This window comes from Helicoverpa armigera, chromosome 21 (assembly GCF_030705265.1).
Source record: "Helicoverpa armigera isolate CAAS_96S chromosome 21, ASM3070526v1, whole genome shotgun sequence".
NCBI lineage: Eukaryota > Metazoa > Arthropoda > Insecta > Lepidoptera > Noctuidae > Helicoverpa > Helicoverpa armigera.
In genome coordinates this window covers 2,675,679-2,694,669 of record NC_087140.1, presented here as the reverse complement: position 1 = coordinate 2,694,669, position 18,991 = coordinate 2,675,679, and the positions used below count along the sequence as shown (strand labels likewise).

At 34.9% G+C, this 18,991-nt stretch overlaps 1 protein-coding gene across 1 annotated transcript in view; it reads right to left on the bottom strand.

Moving 5' to 3' along the window:
- Window positions 1–8,896, bottom strand: part of LOC110382702 (uncharacterized) — a 73,269-nt gene extending 64,373 nt beyond the window's left edge. The window contains exon 1 of the mRNA XM_049848972.2: window positions 8,595–8,896. The gene's annotated coding sequence lies outside the window, so the exon portion shown is untranslated. The remainder of the gene's footprint in view (window positions 1–8,594) is intronic.
- Window positions 8,897–18,991: the final 10,095 nt, after the last annotated feature.

Genomic DNA, 18,991 nt, shown 5'->3' with positions numbered 1-18,991 from the left:
AACAAACAAGCAAAAAAATGTTTTATCTTTATTATATCAATATAGATGAAAACAAGATCAATAAACGTCCTCATTCATGAATATTCAGCATTTCCACTTTTCCCAAAAATCACTAATTCAACCAAAACACCGATTTCCATACTGTTCAAAGCCCATCCGGTTTCTCATTAAAAAACTATGCTAATGAACTAAATAACGGCCTACTTAGTCATCTATATACGGAATCGGTTTCATCTGATATTTGAGATAGAGAAAACTTGGAGAAATTTCTTTTGACAACAACTTAAGGAAAGTCATGTGATGATGACTAAAGTAGGCTTCTTAGCATGCGTCATTTTAAATTCTGCTAGTTTAAGACTAGTCATCGTTTTTAGTGCTTAAACTAGATTTTACTAACATAGGATATTCTTGCTTTGGTATTCTGCCTTTTTTGTTCGCAAATAATTGAGTTCACAGGTAGCATGTGTTCAATTTAGTGCACGAATTCTGCAAATTCGCGGACATTTTAGACGTGATCGTATGCAAATGGTAAGATACTGTTTGCTTGCGAGTAGACTAGAATAAACATTTTTATGCATCGCAGTGCCGCATACCGGTGGAATATCACCCTTTGGATCTCAATAAAATATGTTACAAACGCCGTATTATCCTTTTGAAGTTGATTGATTCATCCGATCTTGGTCAATATTATAATGGAAAATTAAATTGCTCACTGAAAGAATCTTATCTGTTTTAGTGTGCCCACTAAAAGAATCTTCTCTGTTATAACTCATTACAATTGGAAGCAAAATCTTACTTGTATCGCAACGGGTTGGCACCCTTTAGATCAAGAACTTTGTTGTTTATTCCTTATAGCGCTTTTTGGCATTCGTTCTGATCTTGCGAATAGGTTGTGCCAAATTACACTCATGTGCATTTTTGCTAGTTTCACCTTTTATCGTTGTTTTCTTATTTGGGTTAGTGGCATCCTTATCCATATTTGTACATCTTTAGTAAGATAAACATGCCAGTTAATTTTTGTAACTGCCTCTATATATTTTACTGTTGAAGTAAAATAGCCCTCATTAATATCAAGCTTAGGAAGATATGCATGTTGATGATAGTTTAACATGACTCCCACTTACTATCATAAATGTTAAGATTACGTTTGTACACTCAGTAATAAGATATTTAGAAACACCATCATTAGAACACTATTATATTACACTGACAGATATGATGACAGCTCAGTGGCGAGGCGTCCTTATAAGCCGATTCCCATCGGCTTCCCTTTCGAATTTCAAGAAAGAAGCATAGGTATAAGTTATAATATAGGTATAATTAATATAATCATTTAAACCACACAATTTAAATATGTAGGTATAACAAAACGCCTACCACCGTAAAAAAATTGACTATAAATTACTTGAAACATTTTGCTCCTACTAAACAAGCCGCGGCTTCCTCCTCCATACAAAACTACGCTTGCGTGACGTCATCCACGCCGCGCCGCGCGATGTTCGCAAAATAAGGGCGAGCGGTAAGCCGGCTCACGGAGCGGGTTCCACCAATCAAAACTCGCGAGTGAACGAGAAAGAACGCGTCAAGAGTAGAGTAGCTATATCTGTCTACGCGCGAGTGACAGCGCTTAGAACTCTCAAATATGTAAACAAACAAATCAGACAAATTCACTCTCATTGTTCTTATTTTGTTTTAGATAATACCATTAACAATTTGTTCTTTGTATTACTTAATTGAATTTATTAGTGTGTGTATCATTTGGAAATAACATAGTTCGTGTGTGTACAATATTTTATGTTAGTTTAAGTGTTTTAGTTACATTATGTCAACATAGATGGCGTTGTGCATTTTTATGCAAATCCTGAATCGCGGTGTTAAGATTCTCCGCGATTTAATGACCCTAGTTGGGAATTTATATTTTTTGTGAATTCACCAAGTATATACGATTAAATTAAATATTTGGCAGTATCATTACTCCCTACTAATCCCCGCGATCGCGCTGTGTGACAGTGACATGTTACTCAGTACAAGTACAGTACTACAGTGTGTGTACCTAGTGAAAATAGAGATATCTACGTTGAAATGAGTTATTTTGATACGTAGACAGTTGGCATCAGGTTTCTTTTTAATGTACCTATAGCATTTATCGCATTAGACTGTTTTCCGATCCGACAGATTATTTACTTTAGGAAGGAACTTATTTTTCAAGGTTATGTTTTGAGAATAAAAACGTGTTATAAAACTCGGGCACGCCGCTCGGATGAATTACCTACCAATATTACGTCTATATTAAAATTACTAACGTCCTGACGGATAAATACCTACGATAAATATCAATGGCTAACAGGCCGTTGTAAATTAAATACTTAAAATGTATTGTTTCTAGTGCCAAGTTTTCTCAGATTCTAGTAGTTAATATACCTAACTAAAGATAATAAAGTTTTATAGATATTAATAATCTGCCGAATTCCTCGAGAAAACATGTTCAAACTATCAGTCTCTCAGTCAGTGCTAAAAGGTGGACTGAGAAATTACCTCCATTACCTTCCCCCCCATCCCTGAGTACTCCCCCCCCCAGTTTTTTTTTTTGCTGCGGCTTCCCTATTTCATTAAACCACCCTTCGCCACTGTGACAGCTGTATATAGTCTAAACTTACAGTAACATAGTTTTCTAATTCCCATCACATGCCATCGATGTATAATTTATTTGCCGCTACGAAATTCATTCGGATGTGACCGAAATGTGAAATGGTTCCGGGGAAAGTGAGAGGCGTGGTCGGAAATATGTTTTGGAGAAAAGGTTACAAATGGATGATGATTTCGACGCAGAACCATATTGGTTTCAATGTTTGTTTGTTCGTGTGTAAACTATTGAAGTCATCTCACATAATTTAAAAGCTTATTCAAACATGTTATAAGACAAGAGAACGAAGAAAAACAGTTGTGAATGAATACGATAATTTATGAAATACATATTATATAATCATCTAAATACAGTGCAGAATATGGGTACTGTAGAAATTATTTTAAAACCACATCTTCCTACAACTATTTACTCTTTAAATAGGTCAACACATTCTATATTTTCTTATTTAAAAGTAATTATCCAGTTTCCTATACTACGAAGGTCAAAGAAAAAATCCCTCACGTGTTTTCACTTTGACAATATCCTCTTGACGTATCCATAAAAATTCAATACTTATTGCGTCCAACAAGAAATATGACCGGTTCGTTATAATCCGTCTCGCAGCGAGTATCTCGTATTAATTATAGGTGTCCGACAGTTCCTAGATAGGGATGCATGGTAGGTCACTGTGTATGTGGGTGGGTGCGTTTACATTGTACGAAGGGAAAATTACTGGACTTGGTATAAATGTTGAATGGTAGGTTGATTCACGAACTGAATGTTATTTAGATGTCATTCTGTCTTTTACAATTAATGTATGAGTGATTGCATTAGCGCGAATATTAGACATTTAAATTAAACTTCTTTTACGGATTTTACCGCGGTTATATTATTTTATAAATCAAATCATCAAAAGTAACAAAGTTTTAGTTCTGTTTTAAGGGACATGACCGTTTCATTTATTATCACTTTTTGCAATACACTATTTCTCCTAAATGCCGTACATTTAATTAAAAACTTATTTGTAAGATAAGCTTCATGCTTTTAAACTAATGTCTACGCATAATCCCATCAGTAATTATCTACAGCTATTTAAATAGTAATAACCTCAGAGACTCTTCATTTATACGGTTGACTCTTTTGATTGGTGCCACTATAACCAGCTATAGTAACATCGACCTATACTTTTACAACAATTATATCATTCTCGGTAGTTCTCAGACGACCTAAGCATTCAGTAACCTGCTGACCCGTTTGGTAATGTTTTAATTTAATTATTTTTTCTCACGTAATTAAAAATGCTGTTTTGGGTTAGTAAAGTAATATTTGCATGAATTACAGTTTTAATTTGAACTTACAGTTAGTTACTCTAGACAAAATTTTGGTTTATCTATGTAAGTGTGTTATGGTTATAATAATGTATTGTGTTTGCCTATATGTTTCTTTTGTATGACCCCCATCCAAGACAGTTGCAAGATATGTTTCTATAAATAACCATGTCTTTGTATATTTTTGCTTCTTATGACTTCAGAAAAAAGTAAATGAATAAAATAAGATCACAACTGTATTCATTGTTGTTATGGATCCGAACTGAGCCTTTCACAGAGTCAAATCATTTCTGGTTTTGCAATGTCTCAAAATACAAACGATATGATGGATTTCAAATAAAAATATAGTTCCAATATAAGTTATCTTCATCTCCCTAACACGACCAATAACTCAATGGACACAAACAGTCTCGCAGGCCATGTATCGTTGATCAATATCGTTCATAGACTACCGGCATAGATTGATCGCGCGCTCGTGGTCAAACGTGGCCGACACATGATATGTGCTCAAGCGTTAAAAGGAACGTATGCGGTTGACGTTCGGTTAGGCAGCGCGTTTTAGAAATTTGAAATATTCGTGACACGATTTTTGGGAGGGAAGATTTCAGTTCTTTTTGTAGTTGTATCTGATAGTTTTAATTCGAAATACTCAAACGTTACTTAATAGCTCCCCTGTCGCATGAGTCATATGTACCCACCAATTGTTAAACGACACTTTCTGAATCGTGGACAGTGACGTGGTTCTATTTAAAATTATGTCAATTTAACAACTTCAGATACAATGATTATATTTATCCACGTAGGAAGGGATGAGCGGAGATGTCATAAAGAAGGTAGGTAGGGTTCCTTCTCGTAGGGAAAATGTGATCAGTTATTAGAACTAACGAGCAGTTTGTTTTCTTTGTCAAATGAAGAACAATCTTTGTCAATTGATTGTTGATTTTGTTTTAAAAATTATAGCTGGTTAAAAAGAAGTCGTGTAAGGGTGGATCTGGCATCGTTCCTCGTTCTCCATCGTTCATTTTGTTACGATAGCTCGGCTGCTCGTAGCTATTTTATTCTCCATGTATTTATCTAATTACCATAATTATGGGTTTGTAATTGGAGAAAAGCTATATCAAAGCAGAAACATAAATTACGTACGTGTATAATACTTAAATGGTTATTAAATATTAATAACCTTTGAGCTCATTCAATTTATTTGAAAGGACTTCCCGTTTGAATGGCTGATACACATGTGCTTTTCACACAAAATACCTATGGTTATTTGTATATTTTGTAGAAAATTGTAATATATTTTTGATTTGATATTATATTTGTATATTTTTATTTTCTACTCCGTCATTCGTTCACGTTATGTTTGGGAAAACGTTGCAACAAATGTGTTATTATTGCTTAATATTTTTATCTTATTCGTTACTAAATTAAATTCAAGAATATATTCTGCCAGCGGTTTCACACACGTCCTGTGGGAATTACTTCTCGCAACCGAATAAAAAGTAACCCAACGAGGGAAGCTACTCGCTAAATTGGGTATCGAATAAATAAATAATTTTTGAAATTGGATCCCGAGATTAGTACTTTAAATGTAAATATACATCTACATAAATATACAAACCAACTCATCCAACTCAAAATATTAGTAGTTATAGATTAAAGAAATAAATAGTTTAAAAAACTAAACACGCTTTTTGTTACGTTTCTTAGCATTGTATTTAATTGTCATCAGCACTCAGAGCGTGTGCAAAAATTCTTCCTCATCGAAGACCGGGAAGTGGGTCAAATTAAGATTCCAAGATTTTCTTACATACATAGTTTCAAGTGAAGCTAATATAAGCGTATTAATAAGGAAGTTATTTTAAAGAAGCACGAACTTGTCTTTCTGAAAAAGTTTATGTATGTATGTAAGAATTTCTTTAGTTCCAGTTAATATGACCTATATAAAAACCTGCTTACCCATTGCTACATGAGAATTTTCTCCCAAAGTTTATCATTAATATCTGTGTTAATAGCTAAACATATTTACACATAACTTATGTTTATTTAGGCACCTTCTGTTTACATATCATAGTTTGGGAAGGAAAACTTAATTAGTTGAGGTAACATAGGCGACACGTGTCGAAGTATGTTTGGTTGTTTAATTAATTATGATGTTGTGATTAAGTTAATTAAGACATAGAACCAGGAAAACTGATATAATAATATAGAGAAATTGCGATTGGTTTTAAGTAGGTACTTTTGAAACTAGATATCTGCGATTTGGCTGTCGGAACAACGTTCAAGCATAATAAAAAGACAAAGGTAAAAAAGTCATTTATTCAAATAGGCTGAAAATCAGCACTTTTTGAACTTCAAATTAACAAAAGACAGCCACTTCCTACGTGTTTTTGCTGGGAAAAAGAAGTAGTGGAACAAACTCCCCAGAATAATCTAGGTTATAGCCATAGGTTTCATTAGTAAGAAAATAAGTTAAGCCTAGAAGTCCTTTGATTTTACTCTAAAATAATTTATGAAGTTTTGTTTTGTTTACTATTGGCAACATCATAGAAACACACCCCACTCAAGTATTTATTGATTAAAGAGAAAAGAAACGCAGTAGTAAAGTGTACGAATCATTGTCCGCATGCAAATAGACTGATTAAACTTAATCATTTACGATTCTAGTAAAACAAACGAGGTTTATGAGTTTAATTCTGTTGAACATTTCCTTTACTTAAGCACTTATAGTCGATTTCCAACATCCAAGAATCTCCAAAAAATATTTTTATTTTGTTGTGAGTCATCAAATGACTCCTACTGTGGGTGCAGCGTGAGGGAGTGTCAGACTCTCACTGACTAAAACCCACCATGTTCCTTCTTAAGCCCTTTGTATATCAAACATCTTTATAAACATTCAAAAACAAAAGACGAAACGCTTACCTACACGAGTAAAACACACCTAAAAGAAGATGTTCTTAATTAACACAAACATACATAAAAAATCTTGAAATATTGACTTGTCCCTAATACTTGTCCTCAAAACAACCAGTCAGACAGTTGACCCCTTTTATATTAATAGTTAAACAGCTGATAGTTTCTCTTTCATTACCATATTACCATGAAGATTATTGCATGTCGGTAAATACGATCATAAAGAAGCTAGATCTAATTAAACACGACTATCTATAATTGAAACAAATGCATTGCCGGTTCTGCTAAGTGATATTGAAGACGCTACATACAAAAACAGCAATGGTAGTTAAACGTAGCGGAATACTCATATAAAAGAGCTTGAAATGACAGTCGATTGACCAAGGAATGTCGTTGATGAAAATTATTAGTTTTCATTTAATTTCTCTACGTGAATGGTCAGTATTTAAAGATAGAACTTACCTATAATTATAAAAACAGTAAATGTCAATATTGTGCATGTTGATTCAAATTTTAATAGCCAGAAAATTGATCTTGACATTGACAATAAAAATTAATTAGTTGATATAAAACGATTTCATGCTAAAGTAAATGGTACCACAGAAAAGTGAGGATGATAAAATAAATAATAACGAGTGATTTGAAGATGTTAAAGAATTTAGAGTCTAAGCAATCTTTTTAAGAGAAAGGACTGAGAAAAATAAGGAAAAGGAAATAACAAATGAATTACAAGAACTATTAAAACGTCTCGTGAAGCATATTAAACATGAAACAGATTTAGCACCACTGAGCGCAAAAAATACGTAGAAAGTATTAATTGCTTATCACACCGTGCAATTCTGAGCTGACTAAGAGAAAGAGTTATTGCATATTGATGAGATTTTAATTTCATCATCACAGATGTTATCATCTTGTTTATTTAAAAGCACATTATCTACCTCTCAAGTGACTGTATTTTAAATTACGGATAAGTCTGAATTATAATGTATTTCTTGTATAACAATTACATCATCATTTCTTCCATCTTTACTTTTACATTTTATTGCTCATTAGGATTGAATTGCATTTCAATAACGACATTTATTATCATCTTTGTTACATTCAATTTATTTCATGTTGACATTAAGTCGTGTGTATTAAATTCCTTCAATTTATACCTGACACCAATAACTTCATCAGTAACACATCCATCTCTGTTATTCCATTCTTTATTAACTTTATTTACATCAAAAATATCTTCTCAAATTGATTTAACAACGTGGCATTGACACGCTTTATATTTGCTTAACATATCGAGCTAGGGAAAGTTTCTATACGCGGACTTTCTTAACCGATCGGCGATAGGTTTACTTATGAAGCGAAATAAATACAACAAAAAGTGGAATCTTGTTGAAAGCCACCTGTCATTCGTAGGTCATTAACCTTTTAAACAGTCTATGTTGGCACGTGATGATTTTTGGTGTTTATGGGCTAGAAAACTGGTTGCAAGACCGGTGGTTAAGTATCATAGAGTCATAAACTGGCGGTAATGAAGTTGACCCAGTTCTATATTAAAATTTTGACCTGCTTGTGATAGATAAGGAGGATAATGAAAGTGTTGTTATAAAACAAAGATTGTAAGTTAAGATTGAAACTAAACCTAGAAGCAGTTCCAATAAAATAAAAGTTAAAAGTAAGACCAAAATAAATAACAATACAGTCTAAGATAGAAAGAAAAAAAGGCTACTCACAATAAAGAAACTCCGCAGAAACATGTCGAAACTATCACTTGAAAAAATTCCAATCTGGTAAAAGTGAAATTTCGCGAACTGTACTTGACACGTTTGTTTTCACAAAAACCTGTTAATTTGCACTCATGTAGGTTCCACTATAACACAAGCACTAGGTAGTTTTCGGTGCGTGAAGTATAATCCGTCCGAATCGTCACTAGTCACTGGGAACACAAAACCTCAATCAATGTTCATATCAGCTTTCGATATCATAAGTTTTTATTATTATTTTTTATTAATTCGATGCAGAAACGAGTTTCCTGGTCGGGTTTGCGATGGCGAATGGATCTTTCTCGGATGTTGTGTCCCTTTCTTGCGCGTGCGCAGGTGCGCTACCATTGTCTAAGTGAGAGTCGTTCGAGATTTGAAAGTTCTTGATGACATTTGTGAGTTCCGCTCAATTTGATTTGATGATTTTGGTGTATGATATGTTATTTTGTTATTATATTAAGTTATTTGTCATTTTGGCAATTTGTCTTGTTTATAACGAGTGCCGTTCCGCTTTTTGATTTGTTTCTATTTTAATGTTAACTTAGTTTATGAAACGCTGTATGTCTTTGTAATAATATAAGATTTACTAAATAACTCTATGTCGTCTTAATGATGATGCCCTTATATTTAAAATCATATTATCCTAGCTTTTCCATTATTTAGTAGTGAATACTTAGTTAAGAAATACGAAATACATTTTCACTTCTGAAAATAGTATATTAACATTATAGTTATATCCAGGTATTCACAAGACCCTTCCAAGAGATATCGCGGTCGGTTTTCACGTTCGAATCTTTAGTACCTACTCATTCAATTTTATCTATATGACTCTTACGGGTTACTTTAGCTAAGCCAGTTTAGATAAGATTAGAGACAGATATAAGAAGAAGGATATAGTTTATTTTCCATCAGGGCAAGAATATAATGAGAATTTATTTATTAACCACATATATACACATTTCAATTTAAAAAATATTCCAGTAAAAAACCTAAAAATAAAAAGCATCAAAAATCTATCAGGGTTATAGGAGTCATTCCATTCGAAGCTGAAGTCGCGGTCGACAGTAACTCACTCCATCGCTTTCGAGTCGAGTAACAATAGTAGCACCGCTAGGTCGAATCAGGTGAACGCTCTTGACCGATTGACGAACAAGTGGTCACCGTGACGACACTAAGAGAAAGCAACAGAAGTCCAAGTCCATTTCATTTGCATAGAATTTATTTACATAGAAATACCTATGTGATTCTTCTTAGAATGTGGCATTAAATTAGGAGATTTTTGAAATTAATTGGTTTTTTACTACTATCGAACCGACACAGGTAGTCTAGAATCTACATTTATCCGGGTGCAGAAGATCCTGGAGATGCAATTAGAACAGTTGTTACTCTATTATTATAAAGCTGAAGGTTTTAGTTTGCTTATATTATTTAAGTCGTCCGATTTGAAAAATCCATTCGGTTAGATATTAGTATGGAGAAAAGGTACTTTTTATCTGGTTTTTTTGAGGGCGAAACCACGTTGTTATTTATAATCATAAATTAATGAACATGATGTACATCTTCAGGTTCAGACCACAAAACATAAAAGCAAATTGAGGACCTCATTTTTAAGAAGTCAGTTAAATAGTATCACCGTTTAGCTATGAAAGACTGTTCGCAGCTTTCTGAACCTACTGCTACAATAACAATTTCTTTCAACAACAGTTTTAAATTCACACAATATTACACAAGTTTCGTTAGCTTTCTTGATTTCCTTTCGATTGTGTAAGTAACGCGAAAATTCATCTTCACGCTAAGTTTCTTTGGAAAGATAAACTTTGAGAAGTATTTGACAATGACCATTGTTAGAAGTCAAGGAAAGTCAGTAACTTATACAATACATGTGTATTTGTAGTATTTTAATGATAGAAGTATTTTATTTAATCCTTAAGTACTTATACATATTTTAAACGCGAATTCTGACTGTTGGTTTATCGCATTTCATGGCAAAACTTCTCAACCTATTACGTCTGAAATCTGAGAAATAATATAAGCCTAGCCGAGCTTAGGAAAGGACTTTTTTAAAAATAAAGTGAAATAATTTTTATGAATAAAATGATAAGCTTTTGTAAAAAAAACCTGTGCTATGGTTGAATTTCTGAAGACTAAATGTCAACTCCTTAAACTCCTTAACATTGCGCGGCATGCAAACATAAATGACATTATCCGTCGAGCTCTTGTTGCCGTCGGGGTACCAGCTGTATTAGAACCAAACGGCCTGGCACGCGACGACGGTAAGAGACCAGACGGCATGTCGTTATTCCCTTGGAAGATGGGTAGGCCTTTAGTATGGGACGCAACCTGTGTTGATACTCTTGCGCCATCACACCTTCCAAGTTCTGCGTGCTGTGCTGCTGCTGCCGCTGCGGCTGCGGAGAACCTCAAGCGGCGGAAATATAGTGGCCTTGTCGGAAACTATATTTTCGAACCGTTTGGGGTTGAAACCCTCGGGTCGTGGGGTCCGAATGCCCACATTCTATTTAAAGATCTTTCTAGGCGGCTGGTTGACGCTTCTCGTGACCAGAAGGCTGGCTATTACCTCGGACAAAGAATCAGCATGGCGATCCAACGAGGTAATGCTGCCAGCCTCTTGGGCACGCTCCCAGTTGACAGCGATGGGGACGAATTTTTTGACGCTTTTTAGTTGTTTGTTTTACTAGGATAGTTTTTGATTTTTATTGTAAATATGTATTGTAAATATTAAATTGTGAAATAAACTCCTTAAAACGAATATGAATCTTTTATCAAAATACTGACTTCATACTACTGTATGTATAGTCATTAGAGCCGTCATTAATATAATAAGCAATGTATCCATGTCCCTTTAAAATTCCGTGAAGTGAAAATACCGCTAGTAGGCACAATTTCATACAAAACGCTAACCAGTTGCGTGGGTGACAATTTTTCATTCACACCTTATTACATTTTGTTTCTTACTTTCTTTCCTTTATTCACTTTCATTTGTTTGTGTCAATATTATGGAGAAGTGATAATTTTGTTAGATTATACTTTCTTTGTCAAAGTCAAGAGTATCTAGTAAAAATGACAGGTACAAACGAAGAAACTACATTGCGGTCTATGCTTCGACCTGGCAGTCTGCCCGTGACCATGAATGCTGTAAAAGATCCGAAACGTCGGGATTTAATAATAGTAATATAACCGTGATAAAATCCATAAAATTAGTTTTATTTAAAAATCTTGTCATGGCAAGTTTCTCCGTGGATCTTAGATATCATTTTGAACAACTTTTGCAGTCGTTACGGGTAGTCAAAAGTCAGCAAGTCTGATAACTAGACCCTCTAGTTGGGTTGTTCATGTAACTGGTACTTGAGGAGGTCAGATAGGCAGTCGCTCAGTGGCTCATATCTGTACCAATACCTTTGCCGCACACTGTAGACATCTTCATTTCTTTCAACATAACAGTGTAACATACATACAAATAACAACGACACATAATTAGGTCTTCGACACCATCGTATATGACCGCAAACCGCAAACAAAGATAGCTGTAATACTATATCGGTAGAAACCACAATTGTCAAGGGATTTGGAAGTGGGCTGGGTGACAGGTGACCTAAAGACCGTAGTAGTGACTATAAATAAGAAACTATTCGTTTTGTACGACGGTAACTTTGCATGTTAACTTTTGGGTACACACGTAATAATATTAACCAGTAAGTCTGACACCAGTCGTACCAAGGAGTATTGGTTAGCCGGGTATCTGGTTTGAGGGGGTCAGAATAGGCAGTCGCTCCTTGTCAAACACTGGTCCTGGTTAGACTGGAAGTCGACCCCAACAAATTTGGGAAAAGGCTCGGGAAATGATTATGTATGAAAACTGAATCACTTGGTGTTGTAAGGAATCGTTCGAATCGTCCAAATCTGGAAGAATCACAGAAATGACAGAGATATTCGGATAACGTCATCACATTCGACATACAAGGAATTATTATTATTTCTTCAAAGACGCATTCGACTCGTATAAATCACTGAACTCTTCAACCCAGTTATTCGAGCACCACCCTATATATACGACTAAAGATGACCAAATATTTAAACCTAATTTTACATGCCTCCTAAAACACGGAAGATCTCACTATGTCACGGTCACCCATCCACTGACAGACCGCGCCAAGCGTTGCTTCACCTTTGATCACTCGACCCATATGACTATTACTTAGCTATAAGCTTCTTTGACACAGTTATCAAAGACAAAAATACACAAGAAATAAGAACCGGTTTCACAAGAATTTGGTGAGCAAGAAAGCAAATCTTATTAGTGTCCGAGAAAGCTATTGTTGTACAATGACGGTGCGTGTGCGAATGTCGGACTTGCCACACAGATGGTAATAAACTTGCGTTTAATTTTATTGATGATTTATTGGAAGTCAGCTAAAAATATTGCTTATTTATTTTTGTCTAAAAAAAGTACGTTTATTATATTGAAATAGAAAGAAAGACTGCTTTCCGCGACAAAATTATAATCACAAATAACTTTATTTAAGTGAAAACACATTTAAACTTCAAATTAGGCAAATGTTGCTCCGTAAATATCAAACTTAATATTCATTAAGTACCTACTAAGTAGTTGTTCCTCGTGGTTGTACCAATGTCCCAAGAAAAATACTTCCTGAACTAGGATAAAAATAACTGCTTCGATAGTCTTGGCGTGTTCGCGAAGTAATATACCTACATAAGTGCCTACCATATGCCCATCTAAAGATAAAAATTCCTAGTAAAACTGATTTCACATAGCGAATATCAATAAAATAAAGACTGCTCAAATATCTGTCTAGCAACACCGAGAAATCAAACAAAACGATAGTACCCTTTAATATTTATACCCCAACAAATGATTGTCCTCACTAAAACAAAATTATCGCGACCTTTTACCCTTAAACGGGTTTTGTTTTTAATCTCCAGCCTTTAATTAATTAATAGTTTTGAATTCAATTAAGGCGTTGTTGACAAAACTCGGAATTGGTTTTCGAAAACAATACTAGGGGTCGAGGTACAATGCGTCTTTTGAAAAATGTTGAAGTTCTGTTAAAAATATCGGCAAGCTATTTTCTGATAGAAGAATGGAGAAAAATATTGCTTTTTTCAATGAGTTATTAAGAAATGAGGTTGAGAAATGGTGACTTGAATTAATATCTTGGGTTTATAGATTTTTTTATACTTGGTTAGCTGTTGCGTAGATTATGACTACTAAAATAAAAGAACAAAAATCAGTATGTATTATTTGTGAGTAAATTATTTTATCTTAAGTTATAAAAACTTGAAATGGTATTTTCAAGAAACAATAAATGTTACTTCTATAAAGTTGAAAAGTTTGTTTCGTTTAAAACCTCTGGTCTGATAAACACTTGGTTCGATTTAAAAAAATCATTTATTGTTAGATAGCTCCTTTATCAATTATGGATTTATCCGGGTGCACAAAGTACTTCCCTAGTGATGCACGAAAACCGCTGGTGGAAGCTAGTAGATAATATGTTTTTCTTTATTCCGCAAACAGTTTCTGGCTCGCTAGATATCTGTGCCAGTGGATTTCGAATTAACATTTATATAAAATGACATCGGTCAAGGAACGATATCTACTCGTATTATATTAGATAGGTATTGTATAAATATCAGGCTTTTATTAAAGCCACGTATTCACTGGGAAACAATGTTTCAGATACAGTTTCTGAAACATCACGTAGATGTTGTTGTAGATGTTTCTGTGCTCCCCGCCACGGGTGGGGAGCACAGAAACATTCTGAAACAAAATTATTTGTTTCAGAAACACGCAGATTTTGTTTCTGAAACAGTGTTTATAAACAATTGTTTCTCAGTGAATACATGGCTTAACAACACAAGAAGAGCAATCATTTTGCGACAGTATTGTATTATCATCGGGCTATGAGAGTGAAGGAATAGTGAGTGCACCTGTGTATGCGCAAATACTCGTGCACTATAATATGTCCTGCGCAGCTGGCTGATCTCCTTATATGAGAACAGCCGCCGTGGCTAACAATCGGCTGGGACACCATTATTCTATTCTATTCAAATCAAAAAAACAAAACGGCATCGACGATAATTTATTTCTCGACGGCTAGCTTTAGGAAAGCAAAATTATTTAGCGCGAATTGTTCTACTTCTATTTTTTTTTGCTCAACCCTTTATTGAAAAATAACCATAATTTTTGACGTTAAGGATTCCACTTTAAGTACCAAATAAAACTTTCTCGGGATTCCCAAACACTAGGTACCAGACAGACTGGTTTGAAACTTTCTCTTCTCGAAACGAATGCAGTTATTATCTGTATCCTACTTATTTTTCGTATGTTATTTAAGATCCTTATTTAACAAGGTTCTTTAGTATTGTTTTTGGATAAGAGTTTTTAAAGATAAAAAATAAATAATACCAATTATTTAGGTATGTAATTCCAGGGAAAGTAGTGAAGCGAGGGTGTTTTAAAAAGTGCTTGTATACAAATTCATTTCTCATCTTTTAATTCTGGCATATACATAGTTTAAAGTATATAGGAGAAAGGATTTAAAAGTAACAGTTAGTTAGGTTAAGTTAAAAAAAAATTAAGCCAGAAGAAAGCTGAAGTGGCGATGCGCAGGGCACATAGCTCGCAAAAAAAAGTTCATAAAGAGACCACGACCTGGAAGACGCAGCATGGGCAGGACCCCCCACTAGATGGACGGACGATCTGACCAAGGTCGCCGGGAAGCAGTGGATGCGGGTTGCTGAAGATCGAACAACGTGGTGAACCTTGAGGGAGAGCTTTGCCCAGCAGTGGACGTCTTTCAGCTATATTGGCAAGAGCCACTTTGTTACAGCCTTTTTATCGTCCCACTGCTGGGCAGCGGCCTCCTCTCTCACGGAGAAGGATTGAGCATTAATCACCACGCTTGCTCAATGCGGGTTGGTGATTTCAGACTAAATAGTCCAGGTTTCCTCAAGATGTTTTAGTCTAGGCCACCAGAACTTTTTTTTAATAAATAAAAAAAATATATTGGAGCAATTTTGGCATCCTATCCCCATATTTTTCAAACAGAAAAGAATTTTCATGAAAATTAAATTCCACCTCGGTTTGAAATATTTATGCTCCACTTAAACTGAAGAGTTTTCACGGAATTTTCCAATATTGCATCACTATCGTTCAATTACTCATTCATTCTTTAGTGAATGAACAGAGAATGGAATAAGGAAAGATGAGCGGAGATGGCATAATGCAGGTGAGTCAGATGCCTACTTCAAATCCGTGCCTATCAAATACGTATGCTGGGAATAACGAAAACAATCAACGTTAACGTTAATTTTTGGTATTACAAAAAATGGTCAGGTCCAAAGAAAGTGTATTTAAGGGCGTAGACAGTAACGTTCCTCGTCACCCGAGCACCCGCGTATTGGCACGCTACTTTCTTAGGAGATTTTTCCGTTATGGCACCTCCGCTAGTCATTTTGTTCTCCATGTGAATGAACGATTTGTATCCATCAGAAGAACGATAAGATTTCCGAGCGATTTGCGTGAATTCCGTAATAGACTTTGATTAATATATTATTTGTATTTAATTAATTTGTTTGTACAATCGTTTTACTTAGGTATGGTTATTTATTAATACCATTTATTTATAGAGGCGAGATTTATTGTTTTTATGACTCTAATTAATATTGAAGGGTGATATTTTGTTATTGTCTTTTTAATTTATAAATTAGCTGGCTTCCCCGGCTTACGAACTAACTGTTATCAGAAATTACTGGGCCTATTTCAAAAATCATATTTCTTTGTCAGATAGCCCGCTTATTAAGAAGGCTATATACATACATATTATATTTTATCCGGGTGCACGAAGTAGTTTCCTCAAGTTGCGGATGAAACCGTCATTAGAAGCTGTGTGTTTTTTGTTGACTTATTCAACACACAAGAACTGTCGGTAATAATTATAATACTGACATGATGTACATAAAAATACCAGGCCATAACAGGATAAAAGGGAAATTGTATGTAAATATATTATTTTCACTTTCATTTCATAATCTATACTATTATGGGATCGTAAAACGGTCGTGACCTGTTTCTTAATGTCTTTGAAATCGGTTTCACTTTCACACACTGATACTAAACTATTGCTGATTACAATACTACAACTTTATTTTTACTGTCACTATCCTCACTGTTCAATCGAATATCATCTTTATTACTTTACAATAAAAGCTAAACGATCACTTTCTCAGTTCCAATTTTAAACTTGTCGTAGTGGACGCTTCACAAATTAATTGATGACTTGCGAAAGTTGTGACTCAAATTGTTTACTCTTTATTGTAATGACATAAGGTTCATTTTGGCTTGACGTACTAAAAATTAATGGTAGATAAAACTTTGTGAATACTAGTTGTATGAGGTGATGTCAATCTATAAGCCTGCTGTGCAAAAAAAAAAGAAAATAAACAATAGCTTTCTCCAGAAACGGCTTTGGTTGACGTATGTGACAGATGTCACGTCTGCCAAAATGGCGGATAGGCAAATGAACATTGTTCGTACAGCCAATGAAAATAATCTATGCCCATATACAAAAGAGATTTTTTATGTATTTATGCAAACAACTCCAAAACTACAAAACCAATTTGAACAATTATTTAGGTACCTAACTGTTGGAGAGCTGCTCAATTCTCGACTATCGGGACCATCAGGATGCGGGTGAAACCGCGGTAAAACTTATAGTAGAAAATATTTGGATAGTTGTAATCTTTATGCGGTCTACGAAAATACCAGTGACCTAAGTTGCCGCTAATCTTACGAAGACCCAAAATTGCGTGCTAATAGACTTACTTCAAAAGGTCAGACAACACCGAATTGTTTCAATTTCAGGCTCTAAAATAGACTTTGACCCTTGAGGGAAATGACTGACATTCTACATAGGGGTAATCTGATTGCAAACCTTCCTTGTGATGTGGGAGTACTTTTATGAATACTGTCGCTGGATAACCCATATAGGTGGTTATAATAAGTTTCCACCCGCGTTGTAGGGGACCTACTTAAGAATAACATCAAAAGTAGCCTTAAGCGAGAGACATTTAAAGGTTACTTAAGCCATTCCGTAGTGAAGGATTTCTTTGACAATCCGTCATTAAGTAGTGACTTAAGGAATCATTACGTCTCGGAGTGCATCCAAAAGTCGTCTTCACGGTCTTTATAGTTAAGCAAATGCACAGTGAAAACAATCGGTTCAGCCTTTTCATTCTTTCATGTATAGCTAAATAAATAATAATTACCTAGGATCTGAAAAAATATTTCAGTAGGTATATAGCACAGAAAGCATGTAATACACACACAAGCTCATTTATTGTGAACTGCCATAAGTAATTTTTACTCAGATACACAAAGTTGTGCAGATGGTACGAATGGAATAATTGTAATCCGGAAGTAGGCAAAACCACGGAAAATAGATATTACTTAATTACACGTATTAATAAAATTAAAATATTGAAGCGTACATATCAATTTTGGCCATATCATTGTACGACATATTATCTATCTATCACGCTCCAAACTCGACTGGATTCTATCTATCTTCGTAACTGACCTATTTGAAGAATTCGAGTCAGACTGGGATTGAGACAAATGTATTGATTTCATTATTTATAGCCTGTCTCTTTTGTAGAAATCTATTTCAGTGGACATTGTATTTTCTGTAGAATTGGACGGATAAATAAATCATTTTTTCAAGTATTTTAGTAGTGCCGATGTTTTATTTTGAGTTAGGGGGAGAGTCATAGGTATATGTGGGTGAAAATTACATGAATATTGTTTTTGTATGCGTAACCTCGGAAGCGGTCAGTACCTAGTGGCCGAGTCCCCGAAACATGATGCGATGATGATGATGATGATGATGATGTAAGGAGATTAGCCAACTGCGCAGGACATATTATAGTGCACGAGCATTTGCGTAGACACAGTAGTACACACTACGCCTTCACGCGACGGCAGTCCGACACCACCGGAGAGAAATCAGGCGCAGGACCGAAATTTACGTCCTCTCCCATGCATGTGTGTATCAATCACCAACTTCCAGCCTCCGGGCTGCTTTGTGAAAGTTTCGAAAACCCACAAAGCGATTTGGGCCCTGCTCAGAAATCTAACCCAAGATCTCGTGCTCAGCAGCCTCGCTTGCGACCGATAGACCAACAAGGCAGTTTCCGGAATCATACAAAGGCAGTGTGCTTGTACATTTACATAGTACATAAGTATGGCTTACCCGCTTTCCTGAGATAAAAGCATTTTAGCCAGTCATCTTTAATGTAACGACAATTAATACGCAATTTTCTTTAAGTAT